At 41.1% G+C, this 25179-nt stretch overlaps 1 protein-coding gene and 1 long non-coding RNA gene across 2 annotated transcripts in view; one reads left to right on the forward strand and one right to left on the reverse strand.

Annotated features, from left to right (window-relative positions):
- Positions 1-25179, forward strand: part of LOC104915579 (maestro heat-like repeat-containing protein family member 2B) — a 445385-nt gene that overhangs the window by 287896 nt on the left and 132310 nt on the right. The gene's annotated exons all lie outside the window — the stretch shown is intronic.
- On the reverse strand, positions 9-17620 carry LOC104915547. Its single transcript, XR_796390.3, has 3 exons — positions 17410-17620; positions 6733-6831; positions 9-4148 (listed from the first exon to the last, which is right to left on the reverse strand). It is a non-coding gene; the product is annotated as an uncharacterized LOC104915547 (long non-coding RNA).

The following is a 25179-nucleotide window of genomic DNA, read 5'->3' on the forward strand; positions in this document are numbered from 1 at the left end:
AGGGGAGGGGAGGGGAAAGAGAATTGAGTTTTTTAGCACAGGTTATCTGACATAGCATGCCTTCAAGGTCTTTTTTCAACTGAAGACCATGTTGCTAGTAGTATGCTAACAAATAACTGACCAGCTAATTCTCAGATATTACAAAAAATATGCAGTAGAAGTAAATATGGTTTAGAGCTGTAAATATTTAAGAGGAAGAGTGTTTTCTATTAGCTCCACATGAACACTCATGTCAAAGAAGTTCATCTGGCAAAAATGCAAGACAATCAAGTAAAGGAACTGTTGCTGATAGCAATTGAAAAAAAAAAAGAAAGTTTTTGTAGGAAAAGGTAAGCATAGGTAGAGTAAACTCATTTGTGATAAAGAGGAGTAATCCCCAAGACAGAATTCATGAGTTTTAACTAGTCAGAGTAAATCTGAAATAGTAATACCTGACTTCACAGTTTGGTTGGCAGGGATTTAACATGTGACATAATACTACCATGGAATTATCAACACTCATCCCATCATTCCTCTAACTGTCAAGTGAAGAAGGTATCAAAATAATAATGTGTATCATAAAAATAGCATGTAATCTGCCTCTGATCTGTGTTTATCACTGTTACTGAACAAAGCTTTACTACTATAGCATGGATTATCGCCTACTGATATTTGGTTCCTACAGCTGCAGACGCACTTAGGTACTTATTTCAAATGACACTTTAGCACAATTTCCCCAGTAGCAACTTAGAGCAGTATAAGCTGCAATATAGCACATATGACATTATATGTGATGTCCACATGGTGAGATTCGAAAATACAGTGCACCAAGGTATCCACATCTCAAGAGGTGGATTGGATTTGGTCCAAATGTTCCAAAAAGTCTGGCTCGATTCTGGGATTCTGAAACAGAGGAAAGTGGTTGACAGCTGAAAGCCAAGAAGATGCAGTGATAGCTCTCATCCAGGTAGAGAAGGACAGGAGTGGCTCTCATTGGATGGGCTCTTCATTGTGTGGCATTGCCAAGCCATGGGGAAGGTCATGTCCTAGTGTTTTAGCTGGTGGAGACTTGCTCTGCACAGAGGTCTCTGGACGAGGGAAGAGAAAGAAAGATGCACCGTATCTGAGTTGAGGAGGGAAAGAGAGAGCTCTAAACCTTGAAAGGCCCCAAAATAAAGTTTAATTATTAATCTCATCTATGTATCTACTCCTGCTTTGTTTGTAGGCCTCTGGCAAGTTGAACATATGAAAAAATATTTGTTTCCATCATAGCCATTGGGCTTGAGTTGTTTGATTTTCCATTACATCAATATCATGTTGAATGCATTTTATTCATATTGGACACAGAGGATTCAAATATCCAGGGAGTAAAAATAGGCAGGCTTGTAAAATGCACTTTGAGACAATTTCTTCTTTTGTCTGGTTTCCAAAGGAAATAAAACTTGTGCAACCACATTGTCTGACTATATCTCTGTCCGCCTCTCTGCTTGCCTGCTTAATTAAGCTCTAACCCCAGTCTCTGACGAAATTTAAGAGAGTGGCAGAGGGAGCAACCAAGTACACTTTATAAAGATCAGTGGCTAGAAGAGGAAGGCTCTACACTGGAGGAGAATGGCTCTAACCATGGTGTAACAGAGAGAAAGGCTGCATTCTGATCTCTCAAGGTCAGACATTACTAAACCAGAGTGAATCCACATGAGAGGAAGCTCTGAAAACTCCAAAGCCAATGGTTTGATCAGACCTTGAATCTCACTAGACATAAATCAGCAAGAGGACAAAAGTCTGTAGGAAATAAATTTTCCTTAGTTCCAATATTCATGAAATTACCTGAATAACACAAAGCTAGCATTTATTAGATTGCTCAGTCACTGGATCTGACTTGTTTTATATTCAGTTCAGGGTTTTATATAAACTGCTATGCAGCAAAGAGGATAGTCATTAGCATAACCTATGACAAGTTATGTTAGTTTAGATTATGTAGGAACACGGATGAGATCTTGCTTACAGCAGCTGTTTGTGCCTTTTTTTTTCTAGTGTTTTTAACAACAGGAACAACATCCCTGCAGACCTAGGCTGACCTCACAAAACTGAAAGCACATATGGATCAAAATTCAAGATTCCAGTCCTGGAGGATCTTAGTGAGATTGCTTACAAGATTTTATAGCAAAAACTTAAAATGATGTTAGCAAGATGATAAAATTACCTGAGGAGCTGAGGGAAAACTGAAGCATCACCCCACCACTCTCAATCTTTCTTTAAGCAAGAGTCAGTTTTCTGTACTTATCACATATGGGATGCAGGAGAATGTGGGACAAGGCTGAAGTTTTGTACATGCATAGCTAGAAACAAGGAAGTCGTGAATGAAATGCAGTACTGTCAGTCATTCAGATCAGCAGTGTCAAAGGATACCAGCAAGTATGGTTGCCCTGAGCTCCTCTTCACTGTCATTCAGTCAAAAATTTGAATTCACTGCCAGAGCGGAAGCTAGACATTGCTATACTCAGCTCCTGTTTCTGCTTTTATGATCCCCATCAAGTCAAGGGGGAACACTATGGACAATCTCAGTGTATGGCTGTGTAGGTGCACAACTGAAATTGCATATGCTGCCTTTAACTAAAACCTGCCTTTCAGATACTTCAAGATATTTAGACCCAATCCCGGCTGAATGAGCTGGGGCTAAGTCAGGTAACCATCTTGTATTTGTATCTCTTTTTCTAGGGTTCATTTTTACTATTTTTTACTAGTTATCATATGTCATATTTTGTCTGTTGCTTATACCATGCTTGAATCACACACTGCTGTGTAGTGCTGGGCTGTAAGTTAAGCATTTCCTTCTTTTTCACCCCATTCTTGAATGTTTTGCTAGCAGTCATCACAAAGTTAAGCTTGTTGACAATACCCAGTCACACCAAATTAATGAGAAAAATTTAGCCTGGGATCAAAAGTTATACCACCCACAGGCACTGTACCACCCACAGGCATGTTGCTATAACCTTGTCATCTTCCTTTTATTTTCTCTCCTTCTTTCTCTCAGTATGTACCAAGGCTGCGAACCTGCTGTGAGAGGGACTCCCTGGTCATTTTTGTTCCCTGCAGTCTCACTCCTTTGCTTATTACCAGTGGGAGATCTGCAGGAAAGCAGTGTCTCTGTGCATCTGCTTTTCCCAAAACGCAAGGCACAAAGGGTGTGAGTGAGACTGACATCATGGTTACCTGGGTCTCAATTCATCCAGGGCCTTCTAGAGCTTTTTTGCCTCTGCCTTCCAGCTGGGAAAGCACATCTGGGGTTTATAATTTCAAGATAGCCACAAAGTTGTCACGAACATATTTTATGACACCATGCAATACATTTAATGTTGAATTGAAACACTTCTCCATCGCCGTGCTGTCACAATTCATAACCTATGCGCATAGCAATTTGTAATATATCCTTGCACAGAGCTCAAACAAACCAGAGGAATTCTGGGAAGAAAAACAAAACAAAACAAAACAAAACCAAAAAACTAAGAAGCGGAGTGAATGGCATGTGTAGAAAACTTTACAATACAAAATATGTACAGCTGGTTAAACAGTGACCAAGGAAAACCCTGGTAATTGGTACTTCTACAGAGTGTAAACAGGCAAGGCGGAGACAGAACTTATTTAGCCTGGCAGTCAACACTGATTTGGGGTTACAGTGCCACAAAAAAGGACTGCCAGAGCCCCAGCAGAGTGTCTACACGCTCAGTCATGCAGAAATTGCCTCTCCGGGTCAACTGCTTGGAGGGGAGATCTCCTGTGGAGCAGCTACAGCTGCTGGGCCAGAGGAGGGGAGATGCGCGACCATGGCTATGGAGCTCTGCAGTGCGGTTTTGCCTCCCAGATGAGATTGGGAAAGTGCAGCCCATTGTTCCTTTGTCTTTAGATGTTTTTTTACTTGCTTGCCTCATTTCCATAATGTTCCCTGGCCTCCCAGTAGCCCAAATTGGTCTGATGAATACAGTCTTGTGTGGTTTATGATTCATTATTCCCCACGTCCTACCCTCTTAGTCTTGCACGAGGTAATCTCAGTCCCTGTGCAGAAGGGTCTTGCTGGAGTCTTAATTAAAAATTATGGGCATCAAATAAAAGCATTTTTCTTTTCTTCTCTGTGTGCCAGCCACAGATTGATGCCTGCTCTTCTGTCTCATCTGGAAGTGAACAAGAGGAACGAAGACATTACCACCTGTAGATCTGAGGCAACGGAATGACTTGCTGTAAGGGAAAATGGGGGAGAATGTTCCTTCTTATCTAGAAAACCTGGGACTAGGAAAAATACAGAATTCAGAGAGAGTGGAGAGAATAAGAAAGAGTGAATAAGTGCTCACATCTCCAGGGACATTCATATTTCTCTCCATTATTGCAGAAGGAATAGCTGACAGAAAAGAATTACCATGCTTCTCTATGACATCTCCTTGGTGTATGTACTGTGTGGTGCCATAGATGCTTTATAAAGGCTTCACTCAGATTTCACTTCGCAGATTCTTAGTCTTCCAAGGAAGAGTAAGTTGTTGTCACAGAAATGAGAGAAAAAAATATGTAGCCTCTTCAGGGAGATTTTATGTCAAATTTAGATGCTGCATGCCTATATGAGGTAACCTTGATCTTTGGATGTCATTAAAGCTTTAGAATATTAAAAAAATATTACAGCTAGAAGTCATCACCAAATACTTGGTGGTACTCACCATTCTCTTGCCAGCACAGACTAGTTAATGTCAACAGACCTAGTGGTATTGCACAGTGTCAGTATCCCAACATGAATTCCTCTTCACTTGGAGACTTCATAGTTTGTGCTTTAGGAAATATTTTTCTGTCATTAAACTCCTGGATGTTTTTCTCTTTTCTATAGTCTTATTCCCAAACTGATACCAAACTAATAATTCCTTTACATCTTTTCAAGTCTGGCACCACTATCATAATTCACCCTTAATGGTGTGGTGATCCAGAAGACGCTCAGTGATGCATTTTGGTGGGTAAAATCTTCTTTCAGTTGTATATCAGACTTAAGATCTCACACTCTGCCATATAAATATTTGCAGGTACTCCTTCAGAGTCAGCAAGAACGATATACTTAGTTCCTTCTAATAAGTCACTTGCTGCAGCTCATTAATCATTGTTATTACCCTCTCCATGCATTTGGTGAATGGAGCAATATAGTACTTGAGTTCTTCTGAAAATAAGACACCTCATTAATTGAAGCAATGTCTAAAACCACTTTTATTTTGCTATTCATTAACAACTTCACAGGCAGGTTTTAGTTCACAAGAGTCCTTCCAGAATTCAGCCGCACTGTAAATATTTGCATAAATAAATATTTATATTGGAAATAACATTCAAAATAGGAGATTATATTTGCACAAAAGATTTGTCTGGCCATTATGCAATTCTGTGCTCTTTATCTATTCAAGAAATACATTAAATATTCTTCTTTAAGGTTATTAGCCTTGCTGCTTAACACAGGATATATGAAAGGAATACTTTGCTAAGCAAGTAAAAGGTTTCTATACAAATTATTTTTGCAATAATTCAAAGAGATACATAAAAGTATTTAATATCATATTTCAAAAATAGAAACAAGATCACTAGTTCTTTAGATATAAAGGTAATGTTACTAATTGGAATAAATTTCTTTTCACTTCTGTGTAGAATTGAGTTTAGCACCAATCACTTTTCTTCTGGACACATATGGAAGAAACTCTATCCCTTACTCCATCATGTTTTGCTTCAGTAGATGACAACAAATATGCCGTGATAACTTTGAACAACAACTTACCAAATTCGTCCCCACTGTTACCATGGATGTTTAACACTGTTGCATCCATGGATTTCTTTTATATGCACAGAATGAACTTCAACCTGTTTGCATAAAACATCCTTGGGCAGACCCAAGGCTTTGCTTTTCCTTGTCTCCCAGGGATTACTTTTGATTCTGATAAATCAGAGGTGGATTTATGAGACAGTGGAGTTTTATAAATCCCCTTCCCTCTTCCCATGTTGAAATACCATGTGTTGCATTTTAGTGCGATGTCACAATACTAGACACAGGGAATAAGAGGGAGCAAGCTGGGGTGGCAGAAGAGGGACTCCTCTCAAGGGCACACATGGTGATGCCCAATGGACCCACAGCCTTTAGCCTTTCAACACTGGTCTTGCATCGCACTCAACCTGAGACCCCAGAGTGCCTCACTTGGCCTTTTGGAGGTCATTTCAGTGACCCATGTCCAAACGGCTCCATGCTGCTCCTGGCTGTAGCAGAGAGCTTAGAAGCTCAGTGGGGTTTCATATTAACAAACCTGGGCTCTTGACCTCTCATGGTGGTGATGTGTTGGCTGTTGGACCAGATGATCTTAGTGGTCTTTTCCAGCCATAATGATTCTATAATTATATGATTTTGAATCTTCTCTCTTCTCTCAGATTGTATCTGCACCTAATTCTGATGCATTGAAGGGAAGTGATGACTGGTTGCTTGAAGCAGGATTAAGTTCAATAAAAATATATTAATTCGGCTCAGAACTTTTTACTCTTTGTACTTTTGACTTTCATTTGCCTGTGCTCCTCTAGTCACATTGCCATTGCAAACTGGGAAATTGGTTGTGGCATAAATCTCTGCTCCTCTGTGCATGTCAGTATTAGCACCTCAACTCTGCTGCACAGGTAGAGAGGAGAAAGAAATGGAAGAGAAATGAGATTATGGTCAGTGAAGTTCAGAAAATGACATGAAAGCTGCAAGCTTACCTTGGCCTCCAAGTATTGAAATGTCTTTTTCAGCAGTGGCAGAATCTTCTTTTGGATATTTTGTGCACTACACGTTCAGATCTCTGTTGTCTTGCACATCTATGATAAGTTGATGCATCAAAGATTACATAGTGCTTAAAATTATTTTTGTGAGAAGGAAAGAAACATGGCCTATAATAAAGAGATGTGTGGAGCTAGTGCAAATGGGGCACTTTGACCTATCTGGACAGAGCTGGATTGTAATGACAAAATACTACAGAAACCCAAACATTTTTGGAACAACACCACTACATTCGATTTCTTCCCTCTGCACCACAGGAATCAAGTGTCTGCAGTGATGATGGTGATGGAGGAAGGTGGGAAAATTGGAAAAGAGCATTTCTATGTAGGAAAGTGCATACATAGGTAAAACTGATGCGTGGATGGTGGCTCTCCTGCTCTGAGTGTTCACTCAACCTCCTCCCTCCATCCAACCTCAAGCAGACTGGAGATGGCACTGCACTACCTATCTGCAGGAGCAGAGGTAATATTGACTGATCTCAGGTTATGATGCAGCCATTGATCTGCACTGGAAGTAGAGCTGGCCATATAGAAGTTCCCTAGCAAATTCCCCCAGTCACCCCTAATCTTGTCAGCTGCACAGTTCTGCTGTGGGATCATCTCACAGCATCATCTGCCTCCTCCAGAGCATACCATGGCATGGGACTGGTTGGCTTTAGTTCAGGTGGATGCGCCAATGGCAGGTACCAAAGCAGAACAATGTTAAAATCCCTTTAGCAGTGAACTCTATAGTGGAAACAGTGTCTTTTCCTTTGTCAAGGAGAGATAACTTCTGGAATTATGGATGGAAAATTTACTTCTACAGAATATTTTTTCCAATTTCATGTGTGTCAACTCTTAAAAAGTCACATGCAGATCACTGAGCGTCACTCAAATCTTGCACTGGCATTTCACTGAGAAAGTTTTATTTACCAGATATTACTCCACAATTGCTATAGATATCTTTACATGCTCCTTACAGAGAGGAAGTATTATCTTAGGTAGCGCTGTGGTAATTATTAGCAAATTCACTGGCAAAATGTAATTAGCATGTAATTATTAGGAAATAGAGGCAATCAGTCACTGCAAAAATTCCTCCACTGGTATCACAGAGTAGAAAAAGGAGACAGAAAATCACCTTTTCTGAAGCTTAAAAAATCAGAAGTAATTAATGTAGAAAATTAGTTCAACACAACAAACAGGCTGCATGTATCTTTGAGGAATACCCCCATTACAATCTCCTTCCCTTCTAAGGATGGCTGCGTACAGGGAAGGCTATGGGTTTGCACCATGCGTCCGAAGAACAGCAGTCAGTTGACAGCAAGAAAAGCAAGCAGGAGCATACATAAGCAATTGTGGCTTTTTCCATACAATTTTAATTGTAATGCACTGAGGGACATTATAGCTGGCACGTACTACTCACAGACACCAGAGGGAGGGGAAAAGAATGCTTTCATAAAATTGATAGTGCTTTTGAAAAGGCCATAGCAACATTAACTCTTCAGGGCAGGAAAGCTGGACTTGCAATGTGAGGATATTTTGCTAAGTAAGGATACATTCACTCATCCTCAGAACAGCATAAACAAGGAACTGCTGTTTCCGAAACAGCCCCTGTCACACACAGAGCAGCTGATGGAACAAAGAGCCACATTTGGACATGTCCAGAGTGACACCAGGGAATACGTATTGCTGCCCAATCTTCGTACTGCCAAAGAGGTGTTGCTCCCAAATCTCAGAAATAATCCTTGCATCATGCTCTGTTGTGCATCCGGCCTTAACATAAATATTTTGGTTTAGAGGAATGTACTGAGCAAGGATGTGAAATGAAAGGAGATGCACTGCATATGAAGCTGACTGATTGCTCTATGCTTCACTGAATATTAAAAGGCTGATTGCTTTTTTTTCAGCTTTAAAAGTGCAAGATTCTTCACTTTACCACTCACTATTTACTTTCACCCAGGCCAGACATCACCTTTAATGCCAGATCACCCTGCTCCCCTTTGGGATACCAGCAAGCCTCAGGGCTGATTTTCTCTTTATGAACAGAGAAGGCAGCCCTGCATAGGGACAGATGGGACATAGCTGTCAGTCCCTTTTCATTATCAGCAGCACCCAGCTGGATATCTGGAATTCACAGACACTGAGGGAGAAGTATGTTTGCTTGCATTTTAAAAACAGGTTGATTGCAGGGTATGAATACCGTGCAACAGTTGCTCAACTTTGCCTCTCTGAAACAGAACAATTCCCAAAGGCTGATAAAAGCAAAAGAGAAATCAAAGTGCTCCTTGCTCATCAGTTCAGAATCTGATAAGTGTTGGGGAGTTTTGCTTTTTCTGCAAAATATTCTGCACGTGACATATTTTTAAAGGACAAATATCCATAACAAAATCAACACTAAGTAGAAAACCCAAGTTGTCCTTACTTGAATACCATTGCCACTAATTCCTTGTGAAGTAAATAATTATGCAGCTCTAACAGCTTTAGGATTTGCATGAACACTGAATGAGAAGCTATTGCTGGGCATCACTACAAGTGATGTTCTGTTTGCCATATGTCAAGCAAGCAATCTTGGCTTAATCCAGAACAGAAAATCTGTTAATTCATAGTACAAAGATTAGGATTTGTGCAGTGGCAATGCTGCCTGGAACAAGAAAACTTGCTGAAGGCCTCCTCGGAAAGGTTTGCAGCTGGTGTCAATGACAGGAGTTTAAAGTGTTTCCCTCCCTAATTCCCACTAGCAAATGATTTGGATGAATCTTTTACTCACTGGCCTCTGAAGTAAACTTCCCCTTGCTAAACTAAGCTTGTAATCTATGGCAGATGAAAGCAGTTCCCTTTTGAGACTTCAGACTCCACTTAGCACAGGGCTTCAGTTCTGTTCTTTTTTATTCCTTCACTTTGAAATAAGCCTAGTTTCCATATTACCCACAAAGAAACAGTTCATCAGAGTCCTGGTGAAGAACTCCTCAAGCATTTTTCTTCCTTCTTTATTTTGCCTTGAGGACTGCTATTAAAAAATCCAAATCATTGTGTTTTGCTTAGATCACCAGAAATAGCTGGGCTAGCTAGGTGGTCATTTGACTTCCATTTAGAAGTTTGAGATATTTTCCAACTGTCTACATTTTGATCATGCTCTGGTTGTTAAATCTAGGCTACACTTCATGCATAACACATTCTTTGTAACAACTGAGAAATCTCTCTACTTGTTCTCCATCAATAGAGTTTTACTATTTTGCAGAACTAGCCATCATTCAGAAGGACAACCACGTTGTAAACTTAAATAGTACACTCTAATTACTTGAAAAACAAGCCAGTGCTTTTTAAGAAAAATCCCTTACGTGTAGCCCAGATAAACCCAACCAAAACAAACAAACAAACAAACAAGCAAACAAACAAAAACAATAAAAAAGCCATGCCTTTTGAATGCTAATGGTCAGCTATTCTCATATCTCAGAATTTGTGTGCAACCTGTAGACTCCTTCAGGCTATTGGGTAAATATGAGATGATGAAATAGCATGGGTGTGCAATTGCCTTTATAGAATCATAGAATGGATTGAGTTGGAAGGGACTCTTCAAGGTTACCTAATCCAAATCTCCTGAAATGAACAGGGACACCTATCAGGTTTCTCAGAGCCCCGTCCAGCCTCCAATGTGACTGTTCTAAAATACCATCACGAAAGTTTCTTCTGCTGCTCTTACATTCTTCAGACTTGCACTAGGCCTACTGGAACCAGAATTATGGTCAATCTATGTGAGCCTGTTACAACTGGGCAGCAATTACAAATTTTGCTGATGTTTCAAAGCAATAATTATTAGTGTATTAGTATTAGTGAGCTGAGACACACTGTTGCCTTTTCAGAAGATAAGTCAAGACCCTAAATTTGCTTATCACCAAACATTGGGAAGACCTTGAGAGAAATTGAATCTGTTTTACTGCTGAAGTTTATCACCTCATAAACTTCATTTCATAAGTACCCCCATTTTTTAAGCATAAGATCTATGCAATTTACTTTCTTTGTACATCCTTTGTATCAAATTACCTACTTACTTGTACAACAAATACTCTGAAAAAGATGAGATTCAAGGTGACTGAATTTAACTTCAGTCTCTGAGAACAAAGATGTGTAGGAGGAATCCAACAAAGAAAGTATCACCTTCTATAGCACTGTCGAAACAGAGAGATCACTAAATCTTCTATAACACTTGGCATATAAAATTTTACCTCTCTCAAAATTCATGAAGACTTTCATGAAGAACCTGTGAAACGATTAAACCAAGAAGGCTGACTTAGTGTTTTCTAGCTATCTGAATTCTGTGCTACTGCATTACTCTCCTCAGCAGCAACTCAACACACAGAAGAAAAACTTTCTTCATTAAGTACCTAATATTTCCAGGCAGGATTCTTTTCCCATGCCAGCATTTAAAAGCTTGCGTCAAGACAGAGTGAATTAAAACCAGTGTTATTCCAAAGACAGCTGTCCACTTAGTTTTATGGCTACCCTTCCAATTCAAGCAGACAGTGCAAACCAATTCCCCAGTGAGGACAAGCCTAGGATTTGCATGACAGCCCATCTCAGGTGCTCCTCAGTGTGTGCTGAAACAAACCAGATGTTTGCCACAGGGATGGCTCGTGGCAAGGTGGAAGGAGAGCTGACTATAGAATCATAGAATTATAGAATCATAGAATTTCTCAGGTTGGAAAAGACCTTAAAGATCATCAAGTCCAACTGCAACCATACTACCCTAACTCTAACAACTCTCCACTATGTGTTAGCTCATTCTCACTCTCCCTTCCAATCTGGAGCAAAGTGAGATGGTTTCTGAGCTGGATAAACAGGAAATCACAAGGCCTTCACCTCCTCCTGCCTCACACCTCCCAGTGTGGCTAAGGTGAGCCTTGGTGATAAGGAGGGGATTCAGACCCTTCTGACCCACTGACTCAAGATGATTGACAGGCAAATGGTAACAAGAACAAAATCTGTCATCTGTAGTGCAAAAGCACTTTATGGCGTTGGTGAAAAGCTAACAGTGGGTACTTATCTCAGAAGATGGAAAGCACATGATGCCTTCAGTCAGTTGTCATTTAAGAAGAATGTAAGTGAGGTTTCAGTTTATGTCTGTAACATGAACATACAGACGACTCTTCTACATATTTAGTAAATAAGAATATTATGGGAAGTGGTACCAAGGGCAGACAAGTTTTATGCTAAATTGCGGCTGCCTGAAGAGGAGAGTTATTTTGATGCAGCACAAAAGATCTATTACATGGGTGTTGTTTCTCTTTTTCTTTTTCCTGAAATTAACAGCTGCCTTTTGTTTAATCATTGTGTATATAAAAAAACAAAGTCATTTTCTAAATAAGACATTGAGCATGTCTAGCTTTTAAGGGCACTCATTGTTGCCAAGGAGAAAGCCTAAAGTTTGCATAACAGCAGAAATCAGCACTGCCTTACTTTTGCAACATGTAGTAATTTTGCTGTAGCTGAAAACTCCAGAAGGAAGCCTTGTTTCATTTCCAACACAAATCACTTGTTTGTGCAACTTCTTGGCACTAAAGTGCAGGGAGAAATAGCAAGGTACTTTTCAGCTCACAAGCATCCTTTTCCTTCTCTGAGGCAGCAATAATCGCTGTTGAAATATATCGTTAAAAACAGGAAGCTTTATCATTATGATTTTCTAGCAACCTCGCCCTTTCTTGTGAACCTGACCCTGGCCCCTGTGTTTGAATCGTCTGCTTTGATTCAAACACAACTATTATAAGACTGAAGCTCAGGTATTTCCTATTTTGCTCTAAAGCATTCACTGCAAGTGCTCAGAGACACCACATCTTCGAGAGAATCAAGCAGCACTGAGAAGGAGCACTGCTTGTTAGAGCTGTACACAGGAGACTCGTGTTTAGATTGTGCTTTTGTTTATGTTCTATTTCTGCAGAACAGAGAGAATGAAGAGACATCTCTTCCACTGGGTGAACAGTTTCTCCAGAGGAAAGGAGAAGGAAAATGCTGAGGATGAATTTGCAGGAACTATAGCACAGATGAGTTTTTTTGTGTACATAGGTCACTCCAAAAGTAATGCCTCCTATTTATTTCCATGGAAACTACAACAGATACAAACAGTAAAATAGCACTGTTTGATAGAGCAAATTCTCAGCTGCAAAACGCTCTTTTTCAACATAGGCACCACTATTAGCTATGCAATTTCAGCAGCAATAAACAAGAACCTTCATGCAGCACTTGTAACAATCTGCACCGACGGAGATTACCCACTGCTGCTGTTGCAACTTCTGAAACATGCCACCCACCCCTCACTGTGCTCACATCTACTGTTTGATCTCCAGAAACATTCGGCAAGCATGGACGAATGTCACTGGGTGCCATTTCTTCTGCATGGAGGAATTCAATGACACGTCTTTGCTTCATCTACGTTCCCATGCCAGACACCATTCTGTCAGACTGTGTTTCTGCTGCCATCTGTCACATGGCAACAAAATATAGAGGAAGATTGGTGGGAAGGTTCAAACTCTACTGCCATACCACCAACATCTGCCTCTGACATCATGGGCCTACATAATAAAATAGAAGGCATTGTTTTTGGAACACCCCTCATTTGAGCAACAAGTAAACACTTCCCCTGGTGGTACTTAGCAATTGGTCCTCTGCATAGGACCATACCAATGATGGCAGACACATTGGGATGCACTTGCAGAGTTGGGCATGTCTCTGCTCAGCTGTTCACTCCCCAGAAGGGGCGATGCTAGCCAAGACCAGTGCCCACTCAGCACTGCCCTGCAGGTCTCCCTAAGCTCCCTGGGTACAGCCATCACCCTCTCCCCAGACCTACTCCATGTTTCTTCAGGAGAAACATCCTCTGAGACATCCCAGGCATCAGGCCACCCTCTGGGAGAAAACCTCACTACTCCTCCCATTCCACAGGCGAGTCAGTGGCCAGCTGTGAGTTCACGGGCAAGGTTAGCCTGGGAGACTGCTGTCATTGCTTTTGTCTCAGGCTTTTGTTTTTTGCTGGCTGCAAAGCAGCACTGGGGTGATGACAGTAGAGGAAGGGATGTTGCTCAGATGCCAAGAACTGGTAGAGCTGCTTTGTTCCCAAGGAGGAGTGATTAACCCAAGGAATGGGCATTTAAATAACTAACAAGAGACAGAAATACTTCTGAAAGTATAGTAAATCATGTCAGGTTTACAGTAATTTCCAATTATAAACCCAGCCGAGAGAACAGCCTGTCTGATACTGCTTAGTTTTTGGTGCTTTCCTCAAGCAGACTGCAGACAAGTAAATGGAAGCTGATCCAATACTGTAATGTCCACGTTTCCTTGAAGCCTTTTGGCTAACTTTAAAGCTCTTGCCTATTGTGGATCATCCCCCTCCGCTTCTCTCCCCATCAACATATCAGCAGTTCAGAATAGCGTCACACAGGGGTACAGGGCTCCAGGTGCATCAACTCCAAGCATTGTGCAGGCATTGATGCCCGTGTATCTAAGGAGAAACTTAGATTTCACATTCCTTAACTGGTGGCATTCTCTTTATGGTATGTTGTATCTTCATGTCTTGTCTGTTTACACAGGACCAAAATATTGTCATCGGCTGAGCTCCAGAGGCAGAAGCCAGGGCTGCTGGAACTAGGGTTAAGGAAGAAACGGACTCTACAGGCCGGGACCAGAAAAGCAGGGCTAACAGCTGGAACTCTATCCCTGAAGTGCCTTCCCACTTTCTTATTTCTGTCTGCCCTCATTATTTGATTATCACAAGAGAAATCTAAAGAGTGCGCTCACTAAATCCTGAATAAATGCTAACCCATAGTATGGCCACACTTGCAGACTGCCCTCTACACTTTTCAGGTGCATTTGTGGCACTTCTCTGCTATAGCCTGAGAAAACTGTACAGAATGAGAAGAGCTGAGGCAACACTCCTTGCAACTCATCAATCAAGAAACGATGGAAAAAGACCAGGTCAAATGTTGCTTGATGTTAGTTTTTATATTTCTGCTTGTTACAAGTTTAAAGGATGCAGTGCCCAGCAACATCATCTGTGGTTTCTGTTATGCATGGCTCCAACCAGAGAGCTTACAGAAGGCTTTTCCTGGTCCCATTAAGTAGAAACTGTACAGAAGATGGACATGGATGGGCGTGGATATGTAAAAAAGCAAATGAGGAAATGTTGATCAGTATAGGAAGATGAAGGTGCACCCTGTTGTGTTAGGTTTTTGTTGGAAAAAGAGCAGAGGGTATTTTAATGGTGCCTTCAAAGACCTGCAAACCAAACTGTTAGTAGAGAACAGCATACTCCATAGCAAGATTTATACTGACTGCAGCTCCTGGTGTCACTATCCTCTTTGCAACATCACCCTCTTCTCACATCCTAGCTATCATCTTGCTCTCACTGACCATGATTTTGCATCATAAAGAGGGTGATTTTCCTTCCCACCCACATGTACTTTCAGGCTTCTTGTGTACAGTAGCCATTCTTAAATCCCTGGGCACTGTTTCCTTTTCTGAAATCTTCCAAACCACTCTAGACAATATCATTTGATCTTTGCAGCCCACAAAGCACCCTGGGAATTCATTTGTAAAACTAGTTTATTATAGATATTGCAAAAAATTCAACCTTTACATGTGGTGTGAATCTTATGTCTCAGCAAAGTTTTCTGTTTCTTCATGCAAGAGAAATGGCTTTGCACTCCAGATACTGTATGTGTCAGTATGGGACATGCAGAACTACATTTATGTCTGAGAAGCAGGACCCAAGCAAGCAGTGTTAGTGGCAAACCCTTACACTGTTGTTCTCCCACACATATCCTTGGCTGCTTGAGTCACTGGGAGCTGTACTGTTCCCAGTACCATATGTCCCTTTCTTTTTATGAGGCTAAGACTTGGGCCATATAATCCAGGAAACACAAGAAGGGTATGATTTTTTTTATTTTTTTATAGTCGGTGTATGAAGTGTTTTATAGGCAATTAAATCATTACCGTAGTTTTTGAGTCAGATTAGTGTATTGCACAGAAGGAAGTAGTCATGAAAGAGGTGAAAAAGATACTTTTCCCTTGTTTTTCAGCACAGTTTTCTGAACAAGCACAGAATGCAGCTCTTTAACCAAACAACAGTCACTGACTTCATGAGGACACCAGAAACAGAGAAATGTTTACAGATTCTGCCTGTAACACATCCCTGGTAGACCCAAGAAGAGAGGATGCTCATAGGAGGAAGGCCTTCGCTGAAATGGGTAGTTTTGCAGCCTGGCTGACCTGGTCCACAAGTATAAGTGCTGAAAGTAGCAGTCTTCCTCCTGCCTCCCCCATGCCCAGCCCTGAGAGCCTTGTTTCCTTATGGAGCAAAGCAGGTGAAAAACTTACCCTATGAAAAGAAGGGGTTAGCTCACCACCCTGCAGTCAGAGAAGTGCTTCCAATGGCACAAGAGAGGGGAGGAAAGCAAGAAGAGTGAATCCCCCTTTCAGCATCAGTGATCTGCACCCTGCAGTCTCGCCCACACCTGTCTCTTTGTTTGTTTCAGCTTGTACAACACATTCACACTGATTAACTAATGAAATGGGAATTCACAATGTACCCATTGCTGGTCTATCTCATAGCCCCTCAGTACTCATACAACGCTTTTGGGCTTGGCTGAAAATAGCATTAACATAGAAGAAATTGAGACAGTGACAAGATTCTTTTTCTTTTCTTGTAAGAACTCAAAATAGATGAAATGAAAAGTTAATGTTGGGAAATTTCCCAGATGATATTACACTTGATGCCCAGGTATGGTCTATATTTATTAATAACATTAATAATATCCAATTTCTGCTCTCAATTTAGCAATTTCTATTATTTTATCCAAGCATGATGCAGGGATACTAGCACTAGGATTGCATTTTTTTTGCCTCAGTTATCTTGGAAAGTTTCCAGCAGACTGAATAGAAAGGAAAGAGAAAGTTTGGGGACATAAGGCATAGTCTGCTTATACTGACATGTAACGTGTTGGCTTACAGCTATAGCTGACGATTCAATTCTGAGTTCTGCAGCTTTAGAAAGAGAAGAATTTACTGGTTTGAATGGAGAGGGTACACAAGTGTGCCTTGTGTCTTTCAGAAAACCTTTTACTATATCAACAGGAGAGATGGAATCTAAGCAAACACAATTTTCAGTACAGAGGAAATAGTCAAGTTTCAAAGTATTGGTTTCTTCTTCTTTTTAACTAAAATTTGTTTTATGTTTGTATCCCTTTAAACACCTCGTAGCATTCTAATTTGCGTTAGGTGCTTTCCCCAGGCAAATTATATAGAGAAGAAGCCCAGTACTGTTCATTTGCCTTTATTTTGCTTCATGCTGTGCCTGGTGGCAGTGTGCTTCAGTTTCTCATGCTTCTTCATGAAAAAAACAAGATCACTGAATTCTTGGCTGGACAATGTAGCTCTACATTTGTGTTTGTTTTCACACATTAAAACCCTGGCTTAGCACAGTGTTAGCTTTGGACATAGCAGCAAGTACTAGAATGGCATAGCTTCAGTTTTCACATTTCTCCAGGTAGAGTACAGCTAGAAGAAAGCTTTACAGCCTCATGCCCAAAAATGGCCTTTTCTGTAGCTTAGCAACCAGAAAAAAAAAGTTCAGGGATAAAATTCACCCACCAGGTTTGCTGTAGTGGTTGAGCTCGTGGTCTTGCTCAGTGCTTGAGAAGGTGGTGGTGGAAAGCCAAAGCAGCCATTTTTTAAGAAGAGCAGTATGAGAAGAAGAAGAGAAAACAAGTGGAGGCAAGATATGAGGGAAAGAAAGGAGAAGCAGACAGAGCAAGGCAGAAATAAGTAAGGCACAGTGGTGTGCAGAAGCTCTGAAAGCAGAAATGGAAGTGAAAGATGGGATGTTTGCTGGGACATTTAGCAGCAATCCAGCCATGACTGGCCAGTGCTGCTCTGCCATAGTGCTCTCATGCTGGGGAATCTCATGTGATTCCCCAGCTGCTGCTTAGGGACACCTCTGCACTTCAGCTGCCAAAACTGCCCCAGTCTGCTCTCCTAGGTCAGACAGAGCAGGACTAAATGGGCCCCTCTGGAAAGAGAGATGACTGGAAAATAAGGCGGGTAATCCCCCCTCTGGTTAAGGGAAATAGCCAGAAGTTAAAATATGTAAAATCTCAAAGCTTTTACACTGCTGGTATTGATATCTTTCTTTATCCATTTTATGCTGAAATAACATCAATAAAAACCAAAAAACAGAGACTGCTACTTCCCCACTGTCAGTAGCTTTCTGGTAGGTGAACAGAGTGATGCAAAGGGGATCCTTATGCAGTCATGATCATTCATCATTCTGATTCTGTTGCTTCAGCATTTCCAGTGGCTGTCAGTTGCCCGAGGCAAACTCCCAAAACAAGATCTGAACTCTGAGGTAGCCTTGTCAAAACCTTAAAGGCCTATTCCTGTATATTCCCAATTCATTTACTAGTCAAGAAAAAATTACTGTTGGTTTGCCAAAGCTGCAGAAATTTGCAGTCCTTGTGCTGTATGTTTTGGGGGACTTTTTTTTTTTAATGGTTTGGGTTGCTCTATTTATTTTGTTCCTCTTTTGGTCTGTGTGGTTATGAATTATGCAGAGCAGAGTGGACAGGAATGCTTTCCCCATGCTCCTCTGAGCATTTTCATGTTAGGCAGAGGTTACTTGGAATGGTGAAGCCGAGCCACATGCTCTGATCCTCAGTTACTCTCATAGCTGTGGAAGCTGCCAATGAGATGATCAATGCCACTTTGAAGTGTTTGTCAAGTTGTGCTGTGCGAATCCAAGGCAGCAGTCGGTCTGAATTTCTCAAGAAATGGTTACTTCTGAGTAGTTTTGGCTCATTTCTTTTATTTTTGCTTTGGTTTTGAGCCACTTAGTCTCCATACCACCACACTACTGGGACAGCCACACTTACAGCAGAGCTTCCTTCTGAAAAATGTTGATGATTCATACAGTTTAACCCAACCATGACTTTCTGCAGCCATCTGAGCAGCTGCTTCATTTGCAGAACAAAATTCAAACCAGAAATAGGAAGTTCACAGTCAGGTTGCTAGTGTTGTTGAGCTAAAGTAATACATTAATAAACTAATCATGCATTCAGCTTAAATGCTCTCATTTTGTTGACGCCAAGGTTTGTGATTATGCTTATGTTTGGCTGTTCATAATTCTTAGTCTGCTTCGCAGATTGGATAGCTTAAACTGTAAGTGAAAGTACAGAGCAGGATGAAGTACCAATGGCAAACTTAATTCAACGGCTCCTTTAATGGGAATAATTTGACAAAGCTTGAAAGAATCATGTTGTGACTGAATCACAGCCTTGATTCTTAGAATCAGGCTGCTAATTTCTTCAGCACTTATTAATTTGTGTTTGTGGTTGGCTGTATTTTTGTAACTTCTGTAAGGCAAGAGTGCAAGCACATCACAAACATTCATTCCAACCTTGCTTTTTGTGGTGACCTTCCCATGCAAATGCTCCACTGTGAAGATGGTCCATGACAAACCTGATGAGGATGGGCCAGGAAATGAAACTCTGCAAATCTCGAAGTTGACCTGGAAAGCAGCCAGGGCATGCTCCTGCATGCGCTGAGTGCTGGCAGCAAGGCTGCTGCCTTGAATGTAGGTCACCTCTGGCACATGGAAATTCACTGCTCACAACTCCATGTGAGGAGAACCGTAAAGCAGCGCTTTACAGAACGGAGGCAAATGGCTAATGCTCTCTGTGTGGTAATTATACGCTTTCTGTGCTGTAATTACAGCAGTACAGAGGGGTAGGCTTCTCACTGCTTTGGCTTGATCTCCAACATTTCCATGACCTCTGCGTAAGGAAGGCAAATGAGTGTCTGACATCACTAGTGAGATTCCTTGAGGGCACATTTCATTTGAAAATGTAGTTTAAATACAAAGTTTCTTGACGTAAATGAGGCATCTGTCTTTTGTCTTTTTTAAACAGCTTGCACTTAAGAGCTGGTTCCAGAGGGAATGCTATTGTCAGAGAGAGGAGCTGCCTCCAAGCTAATCTCCCTATTGCCTGCAGATCCCTGCTCACAAGCCCGCCTGCAGTACTGAATGGGGATTTTTCCTTGCTAGTAGAATACAGATGCACAGAAACACATGCTCACACACTGACACATGTTGTGGAGATCTGACTTCTGTCAGTTCCTGAACTCTACCAAAATCAAATACAGACCACGCTTACTGTTTAGATGTAAGCACATAATTGAATATGCTGGCTCTTGTACTCAAAGAAGCAAGGAAGAGAACCAGTTTGGTGAAAATAAGTGCTGACAAACCTTTCTTTTGTTTTTATTTCCCTTAATCATCACACTCATCAGGAGAACATCCTCTCTTGTGTCTCATTTAACCCCCGGACAGCAATGCCGCATTCTCTGTCACTTCTCCATCCCTTGGTCTGAAGCTGCCACTTAATAGCCTGCTCTACTCTTCACTTCATACTGCATTGTCATCCTGCACCTTTAATGTGTCTTAACACATATGAGGCATGATGATTCTACAAGAATGTAATTGTTTAAAGACGGCCCAAGAAAGTTCACACTGAAAAACCTGCATTGCTCTTTCAGTCTCACAGATGAAACAACCATGATCATATCAGTGATCTTTTCTGAAAAAAAAAAAGTCTCCTTTGTTAATGATCTTGTTCCCATCTTCCCATCCTCCACACCATATACGCTGTCCCTGTTCATACTATTATTACAGCCTCTACATGCATCTTCCTCTATAATGCTTACAGTAAAAATCAGAGAATGATTTGAGTTGGAAGGAACTCTTACAGATCATTCAGTCCACTGTACCACTAACCACTGCAGTCCTTAGGAATGCACTCTTGACAGATGATGTATTATGCATGCCAGCAGAAAGATTAGCTCTTCACTGTGGCTTTGGGCCTGAAACAGAAGTTGTCTCACGTCTGCAAAAACTGTTACTGGTAAAAGACAGCCTCCTATGCACCAGCAGAAGAAGGGCTGTAAAAGGAAGGGATGTTGCTTGGCAGACAAAACTAGGACATCGGGCTCCAATCTCATGCTGTTTCAGGCCTGCCTTGATGTCATGATTATTTTATCTTGCTGAGAAATACTACTAGAGAGATGATGCATCTCAGTTCAGTCACTCTGTGCTGAGAGGAGAAACTCATGCAAGTTGGTTTAGCATCCCAAATCTAATACATATTTGATAAGATTTCTACACAGCTGTCAGGACAAAATACATTACAGGCCAGTGACCAGTTCTAATGGAGTAGCTCTAGGATTTAGGGAGGATGTAGGTAGCTATATCCAAAACAACACAACATACCAACAAACCAACCAAACAAACCACTAGCTTTGATTCTTAAAGAATTTTTAATAGTCATTGTTTTACATTTCTCCACCCTGGAGATGTACTTTAGAGCATGTCTAGATGTGCCTCACTCCTAATTGATCAGGAACACAAGTTTGCCTTTCTATGTGTTCCCCTTCAGCCAGACATTTCCCAATCCCTCCTTGGATCCATACAACTAGATGGAGTGTTTTTAGAAATGGTCCAATTTCCATTGCAGTAACCAGGTGCAGCCACAACTCTTCCTGGAACACAGTGAATACTGAATCACAATTGTGGATGGCAGTGTTACCTGTGCTTCACCTATGCCCTAGAGATAGAGTTCTTTTATGAAGATCTAGTCATCTGAAAGTTGGGTATCTTGTCAAAGTTGGATGTCTAAGGTTACTCAGCAACAACAGAAAAAGACTTGCACCTTTGACATCTCCCTCAGAGGGGCTAAAGAAGAAGTTGAGATAGCACAGACTGTAGTTACTTTCAAATGCTAAACCTAGGTACGTGGTTAGACCCTGGTGCAGGTACACTGGATGAGCCTGTTGCTTTCTTCTCCTCCTCACCAGTGCAGGTCCAGGGCTTGGTGCTGGCAGGATTCTGCCCATTCTTCTTCACACTACTGAGCTTGCTCCAGAACCATTAAGAGCTGGCCTAGGTTGCAGGCGGGCTGATAGTGCCAAGAGTCATGGGAAGAGGGTGGAATGTAGTGAGGAAAGAAGAATGAGATGGAGAATAGAGAAGAAAGCAAAAATTCAAGATGGAAATTGGTTGGAGAAAAATAAAAAGCAATAAGGGAAGAAAGAAAGGAAGAAACAAAAGGTTGTTTGAGAGCAACAAAATTCCCTGTGCACCACTTGCAGGCATCACGTAAGACTGGTGGTTGGTACACCAAGCAGAATGGATGGGTGCACAACCAGACAAAGCCATCTCTACTCTTCTGCCTGGTGTGGCCTGGCTTTTCCAGCACCCTGCCCTGCTCCTAATGGATCACACTGATGGTCAGGCATGTAGCTCACATCCTGTCACACAGCTGTCCCTTATGCTTTTATTACTTACTGTGAAAATTACTCACTTCTTAATTGCTTGCTTACTTATTACTTTCATTTCTACATGCCGGACTCATGGCTGACAGAGGAAGGAAGGCATCAGCACCCCATCTGCAGCCCCTCTTATGCTGCTCACCATCTCTGAGAGAAGAGCATCTGCAAGGCACTTATAGGAAGGGCAGGGAGATAGTTGGCACTCAGATGTCCTGAGTATGCAGATTTATATTAGGAAGCTGTGACAAATAAAAATTATTTTAAGGCCATCACATTAGTCAGGGCCTTTTTATGCATTTGCTGCAATGAGACACAAGTGAATAGAGTCACAAGCGTGTACTGAATGGAAAGGTTAATCAAAGGCAGCTTTTTATAATTACTTCTTTCTACTGATCTTTGCCAAGAAATATTCAGTTTCTCTCTCCTTTTTTTTTTTTTTAATAATATTTCCAACTTTTCATTCTCTTACTTTTAAAAAAAATCAGAATTATATTACACTCATTGTTAAATACTTGGAGAAGAAATGGTGAATATGTAACATTTCAAGGCTAATTTGAAAAAAATGGCTTTTCAGCTTCAGTAATTTTGACTGACTTTTCTATATGCATTGTAAAAAGGTGCTGACTGATCCTTTGTTGCAAGCACTGAATATAATCCCTTTAAGGAAAGAACTTGAGCTAGTAGAAAGCTGCAGAGCAGTCCTAACACATCCAGAAGCTGTATAGGCCTATTGATAAATCTGTGCTGGGGACGTTATCTCATACACTCTGCCCAGCTGGGAAGCATTTGGGAACATTTTATGGACCAAATCAGCATAAAATGGTGAGTTGACTGCATGTGGACTGCAGTGCAGGATGGAAGCACGTAAGCCAACTTTAGACAAGCCCACACCAATTTAAGAGGCCATTTACCTGGCAACACTTGTTTTGGGGAAACACAGATGTTGTCTGTGCTCTCATTCACTGGAGCAGCTCACCTCACAGCTGAAGCTCTGACTGCAGATAAATTCACAGAAGCCCTGCTGGCAGAAGTTGCAAGAGAAGGATTAAATCCCTGCTGGAGGTGGAATGGGGCTGCCTGCAGGCTTGTGGGGCTTCCCAGCTCCTCCTGCTGCTGCCAGACCAAGCTGGGACTGATCCAGCCGGTGATGCTTGATCCTTCAGTACAGAAGCAGAGCTGACCTTGGCTCCACTCTGCCATAAGCAGCACACTTCCCATAAGTCATTAAGCTGTAACTTTCCTCAATCTGTGCCAAGAACCGAATTGCTGTAAAGTACCCTGTACTAAATTTCAAAAAGAGGCTGAGATATACCAGGAAATCACTCTTCTGCACTGAAATGATTTTATTCTCCCAGGCCAAAAGAGTGCACTAGGACTTGTTTTACTTCCCTCCAAGGCTTGATTTTTCTGTGCTTCCTTTCTAGACCCACACTGTTATTTTCTCATCACAGAAAAAGCTTGCAATAATTTTCTTTTTCCATCTGTTAACCCATTTCCAAGTTTAGCTCTCTGACTTCTTGTTTTGTTGAAATTTCTCTGCTCTGGTGGTGAACTCTTTCTGTTACTAGAAAGTTATAAGTACTATACGAGGTGAATGAGAGTTCAACCCCACTGCCTAACTGCACTTTCCTGGTCAGACTCTGGTTCTCGGCTTCACCTTTTTTTCACTGAAGCTTTCCCTTCAGACTTATGCTTCTAGCATATCCAAAATATTGTTAGAACTTGGAAGAATTCTGAGCCTCTTCTGACCCAGTGAGGTAAAAATCTGCTCTTGAGGCTGCAGATGTCTGCTTTCAAAACTTCATCTGAAATCAAACTGAGTTTCTATCCTGGGTTCTCATCAATGCTTAGACTACTTCTTTTAACTTTTTAAAAATTTTGATTATATCAGAACCCTTTTGGGGGTGTTCTGCTTTGTCTATGCAGAGCACTTGACATGATAATTTCATTATTTTCTCCTTAATTTCTATTGCTTTAGAGGCAGTAGGTACCGTTGAAGCAGATGTTATCCACATCTACATTACTCCTGCTGTCCTAAACACTCAAAACTCAGTGGTGACATTAAGCAGGCTCCATTGCACTAGAAGAGGATAAGGCCTTCTGCATCAAATCTTAGTCACAAGACGTTACTGTCCATTGTTGTCATGCAGCAGGTCTCAGTCTTCCTGGTTAGCTGTGATCCATCTAGAATCTCCAAGATGGGATAAACTACTACCTTCTAATTCCATCAAAACCCATAGTCCCCCAACACCCTAGCAGAGACTGGCAATTTTTCTGGAAAAGGTAGATGGGTTGAGTAGCCCTGGGATATGTTGTTAACTACACACTCAGTAGATGCTTACTATCTTCCAGGCAGTTTGGTAATGACTCTTCACAGCATTTAAGCTAGAGAAGGTTAGGATTCCTTCTGATAAAACGAGATTGGCAGTCTGTGGAGAAACGCAGTTTCTCTGAAAATAGAACAATTACTGAAGTTAGACCAATTTTAGGAACTTTGATCAGGAAATAATTGTTAGGTACAGAAGAGGGTATCTCATCTAAAGATGTTTCTATTTTAGTGATGGAATGCAATTGAAATTTCCTAACAAATCAAAAAAGAGAACAGGCAAGAAGATGGAAACAGTGAAAGGAAAGAATGTTGATAAGACAAGAAGTAATGGCCTTAAGTTTCACCAGGGGAGGTTCAAATTGGATATTAAGAAAAATTTATTCTCAGAAAGAGTGGTGAGCCATTGGAACAGGCTGCCCTAGCAGTGGTGGAGTCACCATCCTTGGAGGTATCCAAGAAAAATGTAAATGTCACAGTGGTTTAGTGGTATGGTGATGATGGATTGATGGTTGAGCTAGATGATCATAGCCGTCATTCCAACATTAATGATTCTATGATTCTATGAAAGGAAAGGCAGTAATCTGATAAAGCAACAGAGACCATGTCCTGTTACATACAAAATTATCGTACTGTGAAAATAAAAGCTTGTTCTGTTCTGCTTAGGAACTCTGTTTCTCATGACAAACTGTGTTGATCTGCTCAAACACAGCTTT

The sequence above is a fragment of the Meleagris gallopavo genome, chromosome 1 (assembly GCF_000146605.3).
Source record: "Meleagris gallopavo isolate NT-WF06-2002-E0010 breed Aviagen turkey brand Nicholas breeding stock chromosome 1, Turkey_5.1, whole genome shotgun sequence".
Classification (NCBI taxonomy): domain Eukaryota; kingdom Metazoa; phylum Chordata; class Aves; order Galliformes; family Phasianidae; genus Meleagris; species Meleagris gallopavo.